The sequence below is a fragment of the Pongo pygmaeus genome, chromosome X (assembly GCF_028885625.2).
Source record: "Pongo pygmaeus isolate AG05252 chromosome X, NHGRI_mPonPyg2-v2.0_pri, whole genome shotgun sequence".
Taxonomy (NCBI): domain Eukaryota; kingdom Metazoa; phylum Chordata; class Mammalia; order Primates; family Hominidae; genus Pongo; species Pongo pygmaeus.
In genome coordinates this window covers 38,559,781-38,579,623 of record NC_072396.2, presented here as the reverse complement: position 1 = coordinate 38,579,623, position 19,843 = coordinate 38,559,781, and the positions used below count along the sequence as shown (strand labels likewise).

Here is a 19,843-nt window from a genome sequence, read left to right as displayed (position 1 = left end):
AGGTCAGGAGATCGAGACCACGGTGAAACCCCATCTCTACCAAAAATAAAAATAAAAAAATTAGCCGGGTGCGGTGGCGGGTGCCTATAGTCCCAGCTACTCGGGAGGCTGAGGCCGGAGAATGGTGTGACCCCGGGAAGCAGAGTTTGCAGTGAGCTGAGATTGCGCCACCGCACTCCAGCCTGGGAGACAGAGCGAGACTCCGTCTCAATAATAATAATAATAATAATAAGATGTTCAATAAGTTTACTTGTCAGTGCCAGGTAAACAGTTGATAGAGAAGTGCATCTTGTGCTCAGTTTAAGCCCAGATGTGTATTTCTTGTCTCTCCTAGGTGAAGCCGAAGCACTAAGAGATGTTTCTTTTCTATTATTTAATTTTCCTCTCTACTAATTCTGTGTTTTCCCTTTGACTTTGGTTAATTTACAGCCAATAACTTTGCCATTCCACAAGGGAAAAAGTGGAAAGAAAAAAGTCTCAAATCCAAACATTTTCAAAATCCAACCATTGGGTTTCAAGGCCTGAGAATATTCTAAGGCTTGAGACTCCTTCTTTTGATGACTCTGATCCTATAACTTCACCTGGGGTCATAAATCTGCCCTCTGGCCTCTAGGTTCTGCCGTCAGTCATTGTTCCTTTATTTTGAATGGTAACATATGTTTACAGCTGAGCAGTTTTATCAGCCTGCTTCCTCCTGTCAAATTTTGAGAGTCCTATAGCCTTCTTTCATTTCTTCCTCTATTTGTCCCTTTCAGTCTAAGCTGGCATTGTTTCTGCTGATATTGTCAAAAACTTACAGGTCTTTTATGTATGTCATGGGGATTCATGCCATTAGACAAGAGGCTTCTTCAAGATCCCTCATAGAAAATCCCATCTCTATTCCTTGCTTATTCTGAGAAGCACACCCCATATCTCTTCAAAACACCATCTGTGTGATTGAATACTTTGATCTTTTGATCCCTTAAAGGCACTAGCAAAAGGATGTCTAGCCATGTCCTTGATTTTATCTCTGGAGGATGATTTTGTGGCAATGAATTTCCTAATTTTGGTGTCTTTTGCAATCTGGATAGGCTGAAAATTACTCATATCATTGAATTCTGGTTTCTTTTTGCTTAACAGTTATTCCCTCAATTTATGTCTTTCCTCTGGCATTTTACTATAAACAGCAATAAAAAAACAGGCCATTCCTTTAATCCTTTGCATGAAAATCTGCTCAGCTAAATATTCAAGTTCATTGCTTACAAGTCCTGCTTTCCACATAATTGTAGAGCACAATTCAGCTACGATTTCTGATGCTATATAACACAACTCCGTTTTCCGATATTATGTTACTAATTTCTTTCTAAGCATTCACCAGCAACACCTTTGACATTTTATTTCTATCAATAGTTTGTTTATGATAATTTAGGTGTTCTCTAAGACAATATAGACTTTCTCTACTGTGTTCTTCTTGTCTGAGCTCTCACCAGGAACACTTTGAACATTCATATTTCTGTTAATGATCTGTTCAACATAATCTAAGGTTGTTATATAATGCTCGTGAGAATTATTCCAGTCTATAGCTATTATCCAGTTGCAAAGCCACTTCCACATTTTTAGATATTTCTTATAGCAGCAACCCACTTCCAGGGACCAAAAATTGTAATAGATCCCTATGGCTGCTCTAATGAATTGCCATACTTTGGTAGCTTTAAAATACACGCATTTAGTATCTTACAAACCTGGAGGTCAGAAGTTCAAAATCAGTTTCACTAGGCTGAAAATAAGGTGTCAACATTGCCATACTCCCTCTGGGGACTCTAGAGGAGAGTCTGTTTCCTTGACTTTCCCAGCTCCTAGAGCTGCATTCCTTATTTCATGGGCCCCTTCCTTCCTATTTACAGCAAGCAGCATAGCATTTTTCTTCAGTAGTCACATTTCCTTCTTCTGTGTCAAATTCGCCTCTGCCTCACCCTTTTATGAAATTTTGTGATTGACCTTAGGTTCTATCAGATAATACAGAATAATCTCCCATCTTCCACAATCATCTTTGTGAATTCTCTTTTTCCATATAAGGCAACATTCATAAGTGCAAGGGGTTAGGATTGAAGTATCTTTGGGGACCATTATTCGGCCTACCACAGGAGTTATTCCCAGGAAACTCTGGCAGGGAAGAGAGGAATTGAGACAGAGAAGGAAAGGAAGAAAACAAAGTATTCGTTATCAAGCAGCTAATATCACTGTAAAACTTTAGAGAACGCTATATAAAACACATCTTCCAGGGGCAGATGATGCCCCACTGTTCTGGACTGTCATATTATTGAGCACAATGGGCTCTGGTGACCTAATGAAAGGTCTCACACAAAGAAATAAAGGTTCTGACATTTGAAAGTCAGGCAAATATCTACTTAAATGGTATGAGCTGTTGGAGTATGGACAGGGCACTGACAGCATCTTCTATACCCAGAAATGTTTGTATACCTTCCTAATAAAGCCTTTCCTTTTCTTCTTACCTCATGCCTGCTGTTTCATCCTTTCATGTAGCTACCTGGCATCAGACACTGAGGTAGATGCTGGTTATTCAATGTTAAGCAAACTAGGCATCTCATCCTTATGAAACATCCAGTCTAGTAGGAAAGACAGATGTTAAAACAAACACCCAAACAAATATGTATTTCAAATTTATTGTGCATGATCAAAAGCAGAGTTTATAAACTTTAGCACTATTGACATTTTGGACTGAATAATTCTTTGTTTTGTGGCATAAAAGCTGTTCCTGGTAAAAAAGGACAGCAGTACCTTGGCCCCTATGCACTAGATAATAGCATCTTCCAGTTGTGATGTCAAAAAGTAGCCAGGGGACAAAATTATTCTCAATTGATAATCACTTATTCACATTTAAAATGTTATTTTAAATGTTATTTTAAGGATGTAATTTACATAGGGTTATGGAGGAATGTTGAAATGACATTGAACCTTAGAACTGTCACAAGAATAAGGAATGAGTCAGAGAAGTGGTAAGATAAATAACATTCCATGGACAAATCCCGACTGGTAAAGTATTTGGCATGTTTTAAGTGAAAGCTAGTAAGTATGCTGAACCTGAGTGCAAAAAATGAGAGTGTAAATGATGTTACTGGGTGCAGCACACCAACATGGCACATGTATACATATGTAACAAACCTGCATGTTGTGCACATGTACCCTAGAACTTAAAGTATAATAATAAAAAAAGATTTAAAACTCTTATGAGTTATAATAGTAATAGAAACCTGCTTACTGCTCCCTTGTTTGCTACCTGTACTTCTTCAAATGATAAAAAGCTTCATCACTACCTTAGTTCACCAAAACGCTTCAGCACAAGTGTACTATATGAATCACTATTGATCTGTCTTGCAAGAAGACATGGGTAGTGAGAATAAAAGTGAGAACTTCCACTATTGAGTGAGGTTCTCAAAGTGGGGAAATAAGGGAGGAGACCACCCTTCATATTGTCTTATGCCCAATTTCTGCCTCCAAAGAAAGAAGAAGCAAAAACTAAAAGGCAGAAATGAAATCCACAAGCAGACAGCCCAGTGCCACACCCTGGGCCTGGTAGTTAAAGATCGACCCCTGACCTAATCAGTTATGTTATCTAAAGATTACAGACATTGCATAGAAAAAGCACTGTGAAAATCCCTGTCCTGTTCTGTTCCATTCTAATTACCGGTACATGCAGCCCCAAGTCATGTACCCCGTGCTTGGTCAGTCAATCACGACCCTCTCATGTGGACCCCCTTAGAGTCGTGAGCCCTTAAAAGGGACAGGAATTGCTCACTTGGGGAGCTCAGTTGTTGGAGACGTGAGTCTTGCCGAAGCTCCTGGCTGAATAAAGCCCTTCCTTCTTTAAAAAAAAAAAATAGTGTCCTTTGAAACACGAAAGTTTTTATTTTGATAAAAATAAAGTCCAATTTATCTATTCTTTTCATTTGATGCCTGTGCTTTTGTCACATATAAGAATCGATTGCCCAAAAAGAGGTCATAAAGATTTTTTTCCTATGTTTTTTCCAAAAGTTTTATGGTTTTAACTCTTGCATTTAGTTCTTTGATTCATTTTGAGTTAATTTTTTTATATAGTCTAAGGTAAGGATCCAATTTCTTTCTTTTGCATGTGGCTATGCAGTTATACCAGCACAATTTGTTTGATAGTACTCTTCCTTCCCCATTGAATGGTCAAAAATCATTTAAATATAGATGTATGGGTTTATTTCTGGACTCTCAATTTGATTCCACTGATCCATTTGTCTATGTTTACACCAGTTCCAATGTCTTGATTACTGTTGCTTTGTAATACATTTTAAATAAGGAAATGTAAGTTATTCAATTTTGTTTTTTAATATTGTTTTAATTAGTCTGAGTCCCTTGAAATTTCATATGAATTTTACATTCCACTTGTGAATTTCTAAAAAAGAAATAAACTGGGATTCTGATAGGGATGGATTATGTTAAATCTGTAGGTAAATTTGGGGAATATTGCCAATCTGACTATACTAAATCTTCTAATCCATGAAAATGATATGTTTTTCCATTTATTTAAATGTTTACTTTTGCAATAATATGATGCAGTTTTCAGAGTATAGTTTTTGCCCTTCTTTTGTGATATTTATTCCTAAATATTTTATTATTTTAGGTTGCACTATAATTATTTTTCTTAATTTCCTTTTCAGGTTGTTCATTGGAAGTGTATAGAAAGACAATTGATATTTTTGTTTTTAACATTTTTTCTTTGTTTATATTTATGCTCATAACTCAGACAATTGATTTTTGTATATTGATCTTGTATCCCATAAACCTTGCTGAACTCATTTACTAGTTCTAATAGACTTTTAGTGGATTCTTTAGGATATTCTATATATAAGATAATGTTATTCATGAATAGAGTTAATTTTACTTCTTCCTTTCTAACCTAGATGGCTTTTACTTGTCTCTTTGCTTAACTACCCTGGGTAGAACCCATAGTACAATATTAAGTAGAAGTGGTTAGAGCAGACATCCTATTTTGTTCCTCATCTTAGGGGAAAAACATTCAGTCTTTTACTATTAAGTATGATGTTCGCTGTAGGTTTTTCATAGATACCCTTTATCAAGTTGAAGAAGTTCCTTTCTATTTCTAGCTTGTTGAATATTTTTTATCGTGAAATGGTTTTGGATTTTGTCAAATTATTTTTCTAAATCAATTGAGACTATTATATGTTTTTTCTATTGACACAGTGTATTACATTAATTGATTTTGGGGTGTTAAACTAACTTGGCCTTCCTAGGATAAATCCCACTTGGTCATGGTGTACAATTCTTTTTATACGTTGCTGGATTCAAGTTCCTATTATTTTCTTGAAGGTTTTTGTACCCATATTCATAAGATATATGGTCTGTAGTTTTCCTTTCTTGTGATGTCTTTATCTGGCTTTGGTATCTGGGCAATGCTGGCATCATAGGATGATTTAGGAAGTTAGCCCTCCCTTTCCATTATTAAGAGTTTGTGAAGAATTAGTATTAATTGTTCTCTAAATATTTGGTAGCATTCACCAATGAAGCCATTTGGGCCTGGGCTTTTCTTTGTAGGTAGTTTTTTGATTACTAATTCAATCTATTTATTTCTTAGAAGAAGTCTATTCAGATTATCTATTTCTTCTTGAGTCAGTTTCAGTAGTTTATGCCTTTCTAGTAATTTGTCCATTTTATCTAAGTTATCTAATTTATTGGAATAAAATTGTTCACGGTCTTTCCTTATGATAATTTTTATTTCTGCAATGTCGGTAGTAATATTCCCTTTTCATTACTGATTCTAGCAATATGAATTCTCTCTTTTTTATTGTCTAGCTAAAAGTTTGTCAAATTTGTCACCTTTTCCAAGAACAAGCTTTTAGTTTCTTTAATTTTCTCTATTTTTTTGAATTCACTATTTTATTAATTTCTGCTCCGGTCTTTATTATTTCCTTTCTTCTGCTAGCTTTGAGTTTAGTTTGCCCCTCTTTTTTCAGTCTCTTAGGTGGAAGGTTAACTTATTGATTTGAGATCCTCTTTCCTTTTAAATATACATCTGTGTTTACATCTATACATTTCCCTCTAACCACTGCTTTAGCTGCATCTCATAAGTTTAGGTATGTGACATTTATATTTTCATTCATCCCTAATTATTTTCTAATTTTCATTTTGGTTTCTTCTTCCACCCATTGTTTTTTAGGAGTGTGTCATTTACTTTCCACATATTTGTGGGTTTCCTACATTTCTTTCTGTTATTTGTTTGTAGTTTCACTCCATTGTGGAAAGAAAAAACAGTGGACAATTTTTCTATCCTTTTAAATTTAATGAGGTTTATTTTATGGCCTAGCATATGGTCTATTCAGAATGTTCTGTGTGCACTTGAGAAAAATAAACATCTGACTTTGTTGGGTAGAGTGTTGTATGCAAGCCTAATAGGTCTAGTTGGTTTGTGGTGTTCAAATATCCTCTTTATTGTTTATGTTCTACCTACTTCTCTCCATTACTGGAAGTGTGGTATTGAGTCTCTATTATTGTTAAATTGTCTATTTATTCCTTCATATGTTTTGGTACTCTGTTGTATAGATGATCATAATTGTTATATCTTCCCGGTGGGTTGACCCTTTTATCATTTGAAAATGTCCCTCTTTATCTCTAGTAGCATTTTTTTATTTTAACATATGTTTTCTATGACATTAATATAGCCACTCCAGCTTTCTTGTGGTTGTTATTTGCACGATTATGTTTTGCCATTGTTTTACTTACAATCAATTTTTGTCTTTGAATCTAAAGTATGTTTTCTATAGACAACACATGTTGGATCTTGTTTTTTAATTCAGCCTGACAAACTGCCTTTTATTTGGACTGTTTAATCCATTTGCATTTGATGCTGTTACTAATATAGTTAGATTTACCTCTGCCATTTTATTTTTTGTTTTTTATAGCTTACATGTCCTTTTTGTTCCTATATTACTGCTTTACTGCTTCCTTTTGCATTAAATGAATATTTTCTACTGTAGAATTTTCTTTATTTTTTCCTTATATTTTCTTGAGTTATTTCCTTAGTCATTTCTTTAGGGCTTATCATATGTTAACTTATCAGAAACTGAATTCCATTGAGATACAGAGACATTATTTCTATATAGTTCTATTTATTTCCCCATTTTTATGGTCTTATTATTATATATTAAATCTGTAAATTCTACAAACCCAGCAATACATTGACATAATTATTATTTTATATATCTTATGTATTGGAAAGAAGCTGAGAGAAAAAGAGAAAACATATACTTATAGCTTTTGTTATATGAACCTTCTTATTTCTCATTTATGGCTCTCTTCATTTGTTTCTGTGGATTTCAGCTATCATCTGGAGTCACTTCCTTAACCCAATATGGCTTTTCTCGCACCCATCCCCTTTTGTGGTGTTATTGGAAAAATAGATTACATTTCTATATACTACATGTTCAACATACATTATTCACATATTGCTTTATACAATTGCTTTTTAAATCAGTTAAGAGAAGATAGGAAAAAATACATGTATACTGTCTTTCATAATTACATAATTACCTTTACCAGTGCTCTGTTTATCTTACTTATTTAGTCATTATTTGCATAGATGTGAATTACTATCTGGGATCACTTGCTTTCAGCCTGAAGAGCTTTCTTTAATTTTTTTAAATTCTTTTTTTCTTTCTGCTCCTCAAATTGGGCAATCTCAGTTGACAAATCATGAAGTTCATGGGTTCTTTCTTCTGCCATTCAAATATACTAGTCAGCCCTCTATTGAACTTTACATTTCAGTTATTATAACTCTCAAATCCACAATTTCAATTTGGTTCCTTTTTATAATTTCTATCTCTTTATTAGTAAACTCTATTTGATGTGGCATTTTCATATCTTCCTTTACTTCTTTATTCACAGTTTCCATTAGTCCTTTGAAGATATTTATAATTACAACTTTAAAGTCCTTGTCTGTTAAATCACACATCTTATTGCTCTCACGGGCAGCTTCTGTTGCCTGCTTTTTTCTGGTATACGGATTATACTTTCCTGTTTCTTTGAATGTCTTAAAATTTTGTGTTGGAAACCAGAAATTTTAGATAATATGTTCTGGCAACTCTGGGTATTGGTCCCCTCTAAGTACTTACTGTTTTCTGCCTGTTTGTTTAGTGATTGGTTAGATTATTTTAGTGAAGTGTAGTTCAACCCACTCTCCCTCTCTTGCAGTATAAAACCTTTGATGCTGCTCCTCATGAGGTGCAGACTTGGGAATGACCATAGTTACCCTGGGATGACATTTGTTCGGGCAGAGCTCTCTTTTTCTCTTTCCCTGATCACATCCAGCCATTAAATTCCACTAATTACCAGCTGATTGTTCTATTGCTTCTAACATAGGGCATAAATTGCTCCATAGACTGATCCAATCTAGTCTGGGCTCTCTTGACAGGTTAGTTACCTAGGTCAACGTTTAAATTTTGCTCTCAGGCCAGGCACGGTGGCTCATGCCTATAATCCCAGCACTTTTGGAGGCTGAGGCAGTTGGATCGTTTGAGCTCAGGAGTTTGAGAGCAGCCTGGGAAACATGGAGAAACCCCATCTCCACAAAAAATACAAAAATTAGCTAGGCATGGTGGCATGCAGCTGCTCAGGAGGCTGAGGTGGGAGGATTGCTTGGGCCCAGGAGGTTGAGGCTGCATTAAGCTGTGATCGCGCCACTGCACTCTAGCCTGAATGACCTTGTCTCAAAAATAAAATAAAAATAAAATTTGTTCTGTCCCCAGTAGGGCTCCTCACAGCTGTCCTTTTCCAAGCTCCTCTCCAGCAAAGCAGTCAGCTTACAGTTTTGTCTATATCTCTGATTAATTTAGCAATCTACTCTCAACTGTCTTTTAAAACAACTTCCACTGTTTTTGAGAATGCCATTAGGCTTGAATTTCTCCACTTCCTCTTGCAAATAAAGTCAGTTTCTTTGGAAGAGATTCACGGTTCTCTCTTTTATGGCCTGCTTCTCCTCCGGGGAATAATCTCTATACCTTGGCCCTAAAGCTGGGAATGGAGATAATGGCATATTATTCTCTGAGTGACATCCCTGTTATAGGAGCTGAACACTCCTGAACGTAGGTAGTAACATTAGTTCTTCTCAGCTTGCCTCTCTCCATGTGGATCACACATGGATTAGAATATATGCAAAGATGATCAGGTCCCAGTATACTCAATGTTGCCACACCTAAGGCAGAGATTCCATCCTATATACTGGAGGCTAGGATGAAGAAGCAAGCCCCCACTTCTTGGTCACTCTTGTCCAGAACTTAGCCTTAGCAACAGGTAGCTGCGGGCCGGTTAAAAAATGCTGAAGTCCTGAACTTCTCTTAAAGGTAGCCCTTGGAATGGAAACTGGAGGGAGAAGGAGCCCTGTGTTCTTTGCTGTACCAGTCCTAAGTGGAGTTTCCATTTCACTAAGTTTGAAGGGGAGAAGAATAGGCTGGGTCTTAGTTCAAATACCATAGACTTTTGCTATTCTCACCAATTTTAACAGATTTTCTTAAATATTTCTTCACTTGCTATATGCCTTTAGGATCATTTCTAGAGATTCTAAGTGGTTGATTTTGCAGAGCATCTCACACTGTTATGCTGAAAGTAGAATTCTGGTTGTTTTTTGATTTACTAAGGTTTGGCAGTTTATTACACAGCATTATTGGGGCAATAGATAACTGTTGCACACTACCTAATTGTGGAACCACTAGAACCCCAGGCTCCCAGTACTTCGTGGGGAATCAAGAGTATTTCCTCTATTGGCAATTGAAACCACCATATGGATTTAGTGCATGAAAACACTTCTATGATACATAATCCAGTGGTCTGAAAAACACTTCATTATGTAATTTCCAAAAGCGACAAATTAAGTCATGTTGGAAGAATTTTATTTATAGATAGGTGCAAAGGAAGTTTAATTCTTTGGGCAATAAGAAATGGCATCATTCTCAGCAAACTATCGCAAGAACAAAAAACCAAACACTGCATGTTCTCACTCATAGGTGGGAATTGAACAATGAGAACACTTGGACACAGGAAGGGGAACATCACACACCGGGGCCTGTCGTGGGGTGGGGGGAGGGGGGAGGGAAAGCATTAGGAGATATACCTAATGTAAATGATGAGTTAATGGGTGCAGCACACCAACATGGCACATGTATACATATGTAACAAACCTGCACGTTGTACACATGTACCCTAGAACTTAAAGTACAATAAAAAAAAAAGAAAATAAAATTAAAAAAAAGAAATGGCCAGTCATTTACTCTATTACAGAGAAAAAGTACTTTCACAATTCAGTGGCAAGCAAACACAAGACTGAAGATCTGTCTTCAGTTAGGAGGAGCCATCACTCCATTTGAAATCAACATTTCATGAAAACTAAACTTGCAGAGTGAGATCCTCCCTCAGACATTTTGCCAGAATGAGAGGGAAAGAGGAGAGTGGGTATTATCACATCTAAAAACCTCCTTACTTTAATTCCAGAGTCAGAAAGATAGTCTATCTAGTATGCTTTATTCATAATACAAACTGTGAAAGAAAAAAATAAAAACTCAGAACCCAATTCACTATCCAAAAGGAAAAAAATTAAGCTGAAGGCTGAGTCATGCAAGAAACTGTCTTTCCTTTGTTCAGAAGCAGATAGCTAGAGATTAAAGATTTAATATCCCCACAGCGGCTACACTATGTTCACCTTATCTTATGTAAAGTGAGATGAATACATAATTAACCTTTCCCCTACCTGCTCCTTTTCTCTTGCAACATGTGGATTCAGTAATGTGACTATAACCTCCTTCTTTCCCCTCCAGCCCACTTTTCCCTTTTAAATATTGAAGCCCTCAAAATCATCTTTGGAGAAAGGCACAGACCACAGACTGTTTGTGTAATTTCATGTTTTTTCTTCTGGACATTTCCTTATCTTTGGCAAAATAAGCTTCTAAATTGATGGAGACCTGTCTCAGACACTCTTTGGTTACAAAACAAAATGTCAAAATCACTGTATGTATTTCACTGCAAAAATTTCACTTATAATTTGTGTTCATAATAGATTAAATTAAATATTAAGTTAAATAATATATTAAGTTAAAATTATTATGTTATAATACAGAATGTACCGCACAATCTCAGCTTTAAAATGTTTACCCTTCCTTCTTCTCCTGTACCTCCATTTTCAGCTCACCTTCTCCCCTTTATAGGCAGCAAATGTACTCAAGATCCTTAAAGACCCAAATAAGCCCATAAAACTTTTTTTTTCATCTTTGTGGCTTTTTCTCAGTTTTCTAGGTTATTTTGTTCTCATATTTGGGCTCCAATGGTACTCTCTAAAAGATAACACACCAATATGGTATTAGTTATCACTTCTGCATGGAAGGTCATTTGTATTTTCCACTTTCTACTTGTCTATATTTCATAATTGTTTATATAAAACATGAATTGCTTTTGTAATAGGGAAAGAAACAATAAAATTTCCTTCGAAAATGAAAATTAAATCATGCTCAATTGAGATTCACAGAGGGGCTTATGTAAGCATTATGATGTGTGACCAGGTTATGTGATCACATAAGTTGATCTGGGAAAAGATAGAGCCTGGAACTACTGTGGTTCATTTCTCAAAAGACAAGGTGACTCTAAGCCGTTTCAATCACATGTTGAAAACTGAAATAATAACTTATTGTCTCCCCCTCACCACCTGTCTTTCCTCCCATATATCCTATCATTAGTTGTCATTTTTTCTCCAGTTGCCCAATCAGATCTCAAAGTCATCTAATAGCCTCTCTCACTCATTATGGGCACCAACTCTCAATTCTTTCTTAGAAATATTCCCCAAACCATCCTCATTGTCAGTGTGATAGTTCAGGCCCTCATTTTTGTTTGCCCGGGTATTTGCCACGACCTCCTGCTGGTTTCTCTGGTCCATTCTCATCCTTTTCCAGGTTATTTTCTCACTATTACTGGGTTCTCTTTGGTTTTGATTTGAATTTTCAAAAATGTGATTGCACTAGTGAAATAAAGAGACTGACTCCATTTTTTAAATGTTTGATTTCTGATCGTTTTTAAGCCACACTCTGTTTTCTTCTTCTATCCTACAAGTGGTCAAGCTAACAATCAAGTCTAGATGTTCTCTCCTTTGGTGCCAGTGGAAAATTCAAACCCGCCACCAACCCCTTCCCGTGCATGGGAACCACCTTGGCCTCACTCACTAACCACCATAAAACTTCAAGCCATTTTTACTGCTTGTGAGTCACCCTACTCTTCCGAGAAAGCCTTATTATGTGAGTAAGAAATCTTCATACCCTCTTCGTGTGTGTGTGTGTGTGTGATCATTGGTCCCCATACTGGAATCAAATTTGGGTGGCTGTTCGTCCTGTATCTTTAAGGTGGACACAACAGTATTTCCCTAACATTCAGTCCCTGCTACCCCACAAAGTAGAGTACAAAATACATCTCATATGACTCCTCACCATTTCTCCCTATCCTACCTCCCTTGCATCATTCCTCATTTCCTCCTCCCCACATAAACCAATATTTAATCGCCTGACCATTCATTTCCAGAACATTCTATGCTCTGTCACAATTGCTGACTCTATATCTCCTATTTCCTTTACCTGGAACGCCTTTCATACTTCCACTTCCCTCTTTCCTTTCCTACCCCCAAGCCACCTTCTTTCTCCTTGATGTCTACAAAATGTTTTTTTCCATCCCTAATACTGAGTAGGATGGCTTCTCCTCCTAAAGTCTCCACTAATTTCTCTAGGCAGATATTTTCTCTTCTTTTCCTGGCCTGTAACAATATTGAAATCATTGTTCTTGCATGCTTACAGGTCTCTCTCCCTCTGCAAGAATCTGAGCTTTTCGATGGTAGGGACCTTCCTTTTTTCATCTACTGTGCTTGATTTCTAGCACATTCTTATGAATACAATCAGTGCTAAACAATATTGGTTGAGAAAATAAATAATTTTTTCAAAGTAAAGTCAAATTCTTATTAAGAGTAAAGTGATGTTTGTTAGTAAACAAAAGATTGTGAGTTCTTTGAGATAGAGAAGGATTTTTCTCTTTTTTGAGGTGGAGTCTTGCTATGTTGCCCAGGTTGGAGTGCAGTGGTGCAATCTCTGCTCACTGCAAACTCTGCCTCCCGGGTTCAAGCGATTCTCCTCCCTTAGCCTCCCGAGTAGCTGGGACTACAGGTGTGCACCACCACACCTAGCTCTTTTTTTTTTTGTATTTTTAGTAGAGACAGGGCCTCACCATGTTGGCAAGGCTGGTCGGTGATCTGCCCGCCTTGGCGTCCCAAAGTGCTGGGATTACAGGCGTGAGCCACCATGCCTGGCCGGGACTTTTCTTTATTTGTCTCTAGTGTTAGATGAAAATAAATTTTAAGAAATTGTTGCATGGCTAATAAAACAATTGTAAAATATTTAAAATCTAGCTACTAAAGGCTTTCACTTTTATGAGTGTCAAGGAGAGATGAGTTCATTATTATTCCCAGAATATACACACTTCATCGTCATGGAGTGAGATTCTTTCAGGACTCATGATGCTTCTCTGTTAAACTTGATCACCATAGAAGAAGCAATGTGGCCTCTGTGGCTTAATAATCATGAGAAAAATCAGTTAACAGAAGTGAAAATGACTCATGTCTCATTCTCCCCTCCCATAAAAACAAATTTGGAAAATTATGGGTCACAGTGTTTTCTTCTGTTTTCCCTAGTCTGCTTATGCAAGAGTTAAGAAAACCTTCTCACCATGTGATGGTAAATATTTACATCTTTCCTTGATAACAGTTGAGGTCTGTAGTCACTAACTTTATCTAAGAACATGCCATTTGCAACATTTTGTCAACTTAGATGACACCCTTAAAGATAAGCGTATTCCAACAAGAAAAATTGTATCTTGGACCACATTTCATTCAGTTATTCAACAAATGTTAACTGAGCATCTATTATGTATCTCTATCACAGCACTGAATCCACTGTATCCTGCTTATCTATTTACAGGTTTCTCGCCCCCTGTAAGTTTTTGAGCTTTGGAAGGCAGAGGCCATTCTACTTTTATATAGTACCCACTACTATGCACTGAGTTGGCACATTCATCCAGTGCTGAAGAAGATTTAGCTTCATGACCTTATAAAATTTACCGATATCTAAAGCCTGAAAATCCTGAAAACAACAGGATTATATAAATATAAACTTATATATTGAGGTTCACATCCTAAGTATGTATAAGAAAGAGAACGAGCTTAAGAGTATTCTACTTCACATGAAAATATATGAGCCAATGTTTTGTAGTCCAAAGTCTCAGTGAGATGTGCTGATAGGTTTATACAATTGCTAAGAAAAACACAAAAGGTCAAATTCCTGACTGCTTCCACAGCTTCTATACTCCACCCACTCTGTGACCATGGGAGGATTGGTGCCATGATAAATCCATGGACACCAACTTTCATCAGGTTCAAAAGCCTGCATGGCAATCATGGCAACCAATATACATGTTCCCTAGAGGATCCCTTTTCCCACTCCTAACTAGTGTATTTTTTTTAACCTCATCACTCTCTTCAAACCATGTTTTTCCTCATTTTCTATCTCATTATTGAAGGTGCTGTCAATGCTTTCAAATATCCCCTCAGTCCCTGCCACTCCAGTACATGCTGACTTCATCCTACTGTAAACACCCATACCTCTCAACTAAAATCTTTTATCTCAGCTGGCCTGGGGATGACTGGAAGTCATGGAAAGCTAAGTCCCTGGGAGCAGCTCTCAGCCAACGACAGGTGGAAGTTGGAGAAGAAATATTCCAGTTCCCTTGCTTCTAAAATGGGGTAATTCTGATGTATGTTCTGCTCTGTTTCCTAGCATTTCCCAGCAAGACTGAGCCACAGTTGGCCAAAGCGGAAACCTGCTACATAGTACACATTTTATTGGCTTAATTCTCCTACCTGTCCAACTTCCTAAATAAATCTAATGGTGATTTTTGGAATTAACACCCAAATAAACTACGTTCACGCAAACCCTATCTCAGTATTAGCTTCTGAGGGTACAATGCTAAGACATTCTCTTTCAGCAAAAGCACTAACCTTCTATTACACAGAAAGAACAACGACCCCACTGCTATCCCAGGGGTGATCTATAACCCTGGTGATCCAGTTACAAACTTAATTAAATCCACACACATACTTCCCTTCTGCCCTTCACCTTCAGTGGAAGAGTTGCCTATTCTTTTACTTAAGAATAACCCAGCAATCTGTTATCTAGATTCATTAGTCTTGAAACTTTTTGTAACGTTTTATTTTGAAGTGATTTCAGATTTATAGAAAATCTGCAAAATTGCAAATAGTTCTTGTATTCAACCAGGACTCCCAAATGTTAACACTTTACCACATTTGCTTCATCATTCTGTTTCTCATTGTTTTATAAAATTATTGTTGTAGTAAAAATCACTTAACATAAATTTGCCATTTTAAAGTGCACAATTCTGTGGCCTTTAGTACATTTACAATATTGTACAACCAACCATCACTACTACCTAAGTCTAGGACCTTTTCATCATCCCCAAAGGAAGCTCACTACCCAAACAATCATTTCCCATACCTACCTTCACCCAGCCCATGGCAACCATTAGTTTTGTTTCTCTCTATTTACCTATTGAGAATATTTCATACATATAAAGTCATATAATATGTGATTTTCTTGACTGGCTTTATTCACTTACAATAATGTTTTCAAGGTTCATTCATGTTGCAGTACGTATCAGCACTCCATTCCTTTTTATGACAGAATATATTTCATTGTATGGATGGTAACACATTTTGTTATCCATTCATTAGCTGATAGACATTTATTTAGCAAATTTTCAGTCTACAATAGAGTATTATTAACTATAGTCGCCATACTGTACATTATATCTCTAGACTTATCAATCCTATATAACTGCAACTTTGTACCATTTGGCCAACATCTCCGTTTCTCCTACCCACCAACCCCTGGTAGCTACGATTTTACTCTGTTTCTATGTATTTGACTTGTTTAGATTCTACATATAAGTAAAATTATTCAGTATTCTTCTTGCTGTTTTTGGCTTATTTCACTTAGCATGGTGTCCTTATTTTTAAGTCTTTAAACAAGCACAATTGGGTGGATCACCTGAGTTCAGGAGTTCAAGAGCAACCTGGCCAACTTGGTGAAACCTTGTCTCTACTAAAAATATTTTTTTAAAAAAATAACCAGCCATGGTGGTGGGTGCCTGTAATCCCAGCTACTCGGGAGGCTGAGGCAGGAGAATCGCTTGAACCCGGGAGGCAGAGGTTGCAGTGAGCCGAGATCGCGCCACTTGCACTCCAGCCTGGGCGACAGGGGGAGACTCCATCTCAAGAAAAAAAAAAAAGAGTTTTATATTGCTCCTCTGGTACTAGCAAGCTGCACCAGATATGTGGGTTGCTGTTTTTATGATACTCACCACTGAGCTGGTGGGAGTGGGGAATGGGAAGTGAGGAGTTAATTCATCAAAGTTCTCTTAACAAACTTCAGCAGCTTCTTTCATTAAACATTCCCCTAGTTGTTGTGAGTTTGGGATTATATTCTAGAGTTCTGAAAAAGTTGATTCTGACCACTTTTGCTTAATTTTTCTTTTAGTGGAAGAACAGGGTTTTGGAGTGCGCTACTCCAATAATTTGGTGACCTTTTCTGATGATGCATTTGAGGACTACGCTCTGATTTTTTTTCTTACCCAAATTCCTACCTAAGGGGTCGAGGGAGTCATACCCTACAAACCATAAATTCTCATTGGATGAGCTTTATTTGACCCTATGTATTGTGACTTACTTTTCAATCTGACTCTGGCATAACATTATGAGACTATGAAAAAAATATTTAACCCCAAAATATATTTCCTTGCCAGACCTTGAAATTCCCCTGCAAAGTCTGTTGTGAGAAAAACCCACATTCTATAGAGAAGCCCCTTCCCCCTTTGTTTTTCTTCCTTTCTTTCTCTATCCAGGAGATAATCAACTAAGAGCAAAGCAACCTTTTAAGTCCAATAGGAAACAATTTACAATATGCTGTCTCTGAAGTCTGCTATCTGAGAGATTCCTCTGCACAATAAAACTTGGTCTCCACAATACTTTATCTTTAACCTAAACATTCCTTTCTATGGATCCCAGGTCTTCAGACAAACTCAACCAATTGTCAACCAGAAAATGTTTAAATTTATCTATAGCCTGGAAGCCCCTGCTTCGAGTTGTCCCGCCTTTCTGAACCAAACCAATGTATTTCTTAAATGTATTTGACTGATGTCGCGTGCCTTCCTAAAATATATAAAACCAAGCTGTACCCCAAAGACCTGGGGCACATATTCTCAGGAGCTCCTGAGGGCTGTGTCACGGGCCATGGTCACTCATATTTGGCTCAGAATAAATCTCTTAAAATATTTTACAGAGTTTGACTCTTTTCGTCAACAATAATCTGGCTCCCAAAACATGTGGGGCCTCAGAGAAGACTCAGGACCCCGAAGGAGTTGCCCGAAACCGGAGTTAACGTATCAGCAGGGGTCCATTGAAGCCCCACCGCGTTGGAGCTTCTCCTCCAGTGGAACTGGTGAGTCCTCTGAGTCCTGGACCTCCCTTTGGTTGATGGTCCTTGATTTATTCTGAGTTGGTTTTCTCCTAGGAAGTTGTTGTTTAAGGATCCTAATTCTAGTTCAGAGATGCATTCTAAAGGGAATTCGCTATTGCTTTTTCTACTAAAATTTATCCTATTCCGGTTTGTCTGTGTGCATTTGCATGAGGAACTGAACTGTTGTTTTCCTAGATAAATGAGAGACTGACTTTTTCATCTCTGAAGAGAGAGGGCATTTGCTCCTCCCAGCTGAAAGGTGCCCTTGGGTGACCGGGAGCCTCGTGGGAGTGTCTGGGAGGTTGACTCCCCGAGATGTGCAGCGGCCCTGCAGGGAAATCCCCAACAAAAATCAATTTTAAAAAATGGCTCGTCCAGGAAACGCATATAATGGCTCATTACCCAGCGTTTTGAGCCATTTCAGAGGTCATAGACCTCTGGAGAGAGAAACTGAGACACGTAAGAGGGCAGAAACGACTCAGTGGTGACGCACTGTGGAGTCCTGCCCACAAACAGCACACATGGATCCACCACACAAGAACCCTAGGGCACAGCTTCAGCTCAGTTCCCCCTTTAAGAAAAAAAAAAAAAAAAGCCGGAATAAGGAGAAAACAAGGAGAATGACCCCCTTCTGGGCACTCCATAGGTTTTATCACACCTGTACTTGCCAGAGTTATATAAAATGGAAGTAATATGGTCTTTGTGCACATTTACATTAAGGAAAAAGAGTCCTAAGGTCGACCTGCAAACTATAGAGCTCTTGGGTTCTATTTTATTTTCTGCCTGCTTTAAATCTGCTGTTACTTTTCAACTAAGATAAAAACCACTGCCATCTAACAGTGGTTTTTTGTTGTTGTTATTGTTGTTGTTGTTTTGCAAACTGGCAAAGTTGTATTTATCTCATGGCTAAAGTACTGAAGTAATAGCTATGGGAACTTTGCCTGTGTGTGTATATTTAAAGGCCTTTATAATAGACTTCTATAATTTTATGTTCAATTGGCAATAGAATCCGTTTTAATTTCCCTCTAGCACACCAGACTTTCTCTTCTTACCTTATGATGTAAACTTTGCTATCTCATTTTCACCTGAGTTGCTTTTAATACACAAATGTAAGGCTATTTAGCTGACAACTGCCTGGGGTAAGATTTTTAAAACAAGAAAATAAAAAAAAAGAAGGTCTTTATAAGTCTATGCAATGTGCTTCTACTGGCATGCTTAATACGTCTATATATTTATGTGTATGTACACAATATCTTCAATACTAAAAATATGTAAAGAGCTCTAATTAATTGGCTTTAAAAAGCGCTTAAATCAGATACTTAGAAAAAGAGGAAGACTAGTCAAATGCTTTTTCAAACTTATGTGACTTAAGTAAAATCTTTACTAAATAAGGTGGCGTTAAAATTATTGGTAAAATAATATCAGTAATGTCTTTAGAATTGTTAACATTATGTTTGCATCTATTAATCAAGTAGTTTCATGTTTATTCCTGCAGAATACTATAAGATTTGCCATAAGGGTTATAAACTATAAAACCCAGCCTAAGACAGAATGATCTTTGCTTGTATATGCTTAGGAAATATGGTTGGCTTAAATGAAAACAGCTAAATACTGAGCTATTGGTATAAATACCCTTAAAACTAACCATAAGTTTTATTACTTAAGTAAATACCTGAAACTCACAGCTATAAAAATGGTTAATAGAAAAATAACTTTAAATATTGGCTATCACAGTTTTTGTAAATAATCTAGGTAAACTACTAAATTAATCAGGTAAACGTAACAGGATAAATGCTTTTAAACAAACTTGTCATAATTTAGGATCTAAGTTTATTAATTGGTATTAAGTGGGCAATTCTAATTTAAGATTACAGGAAAAATTTTTTTAAAAATGTTCTTATTAAAGGTAAAATATCTTTGTCTAATTCAAGGCTTATTTAAGGGTTATGTAAAAAACAAGGTAAAGGAATCAGAAAAGAGATGTAAAGAAAGTTAAAGATATAAAGAGGTATTTTTGGTAAAAAAAAAAAAAAAAAGTAAAAAAAGTAATTTTATATAGGAAAGAATCTTGTGTGGTAAATTTTTGTCCTAAAATAAAAATTATGGGGTTGTACAAGAAACAGGGATGTTTAAGACAAAACAGTCTAAACATGTTGTGAATGAACTACATAAGTCGTAATAAGGTTAGTAAAATGAATTTT

General features: G+C 36.7%; 1 protein-coding gene across 12 annotated transcripts in view; it reads right to left on the bottom strand.

Moving 5' to 3' along the window:
- Positions 1–19,843, bottom strand: part of SYTL5 (synaptotagmin like 5) — a 242,611-nt gene that overhangs the window by 146,135 nt on the left and 76,633 nt on the right. The gene's annotated exons all lie outside the window — the stretch shown is intronic.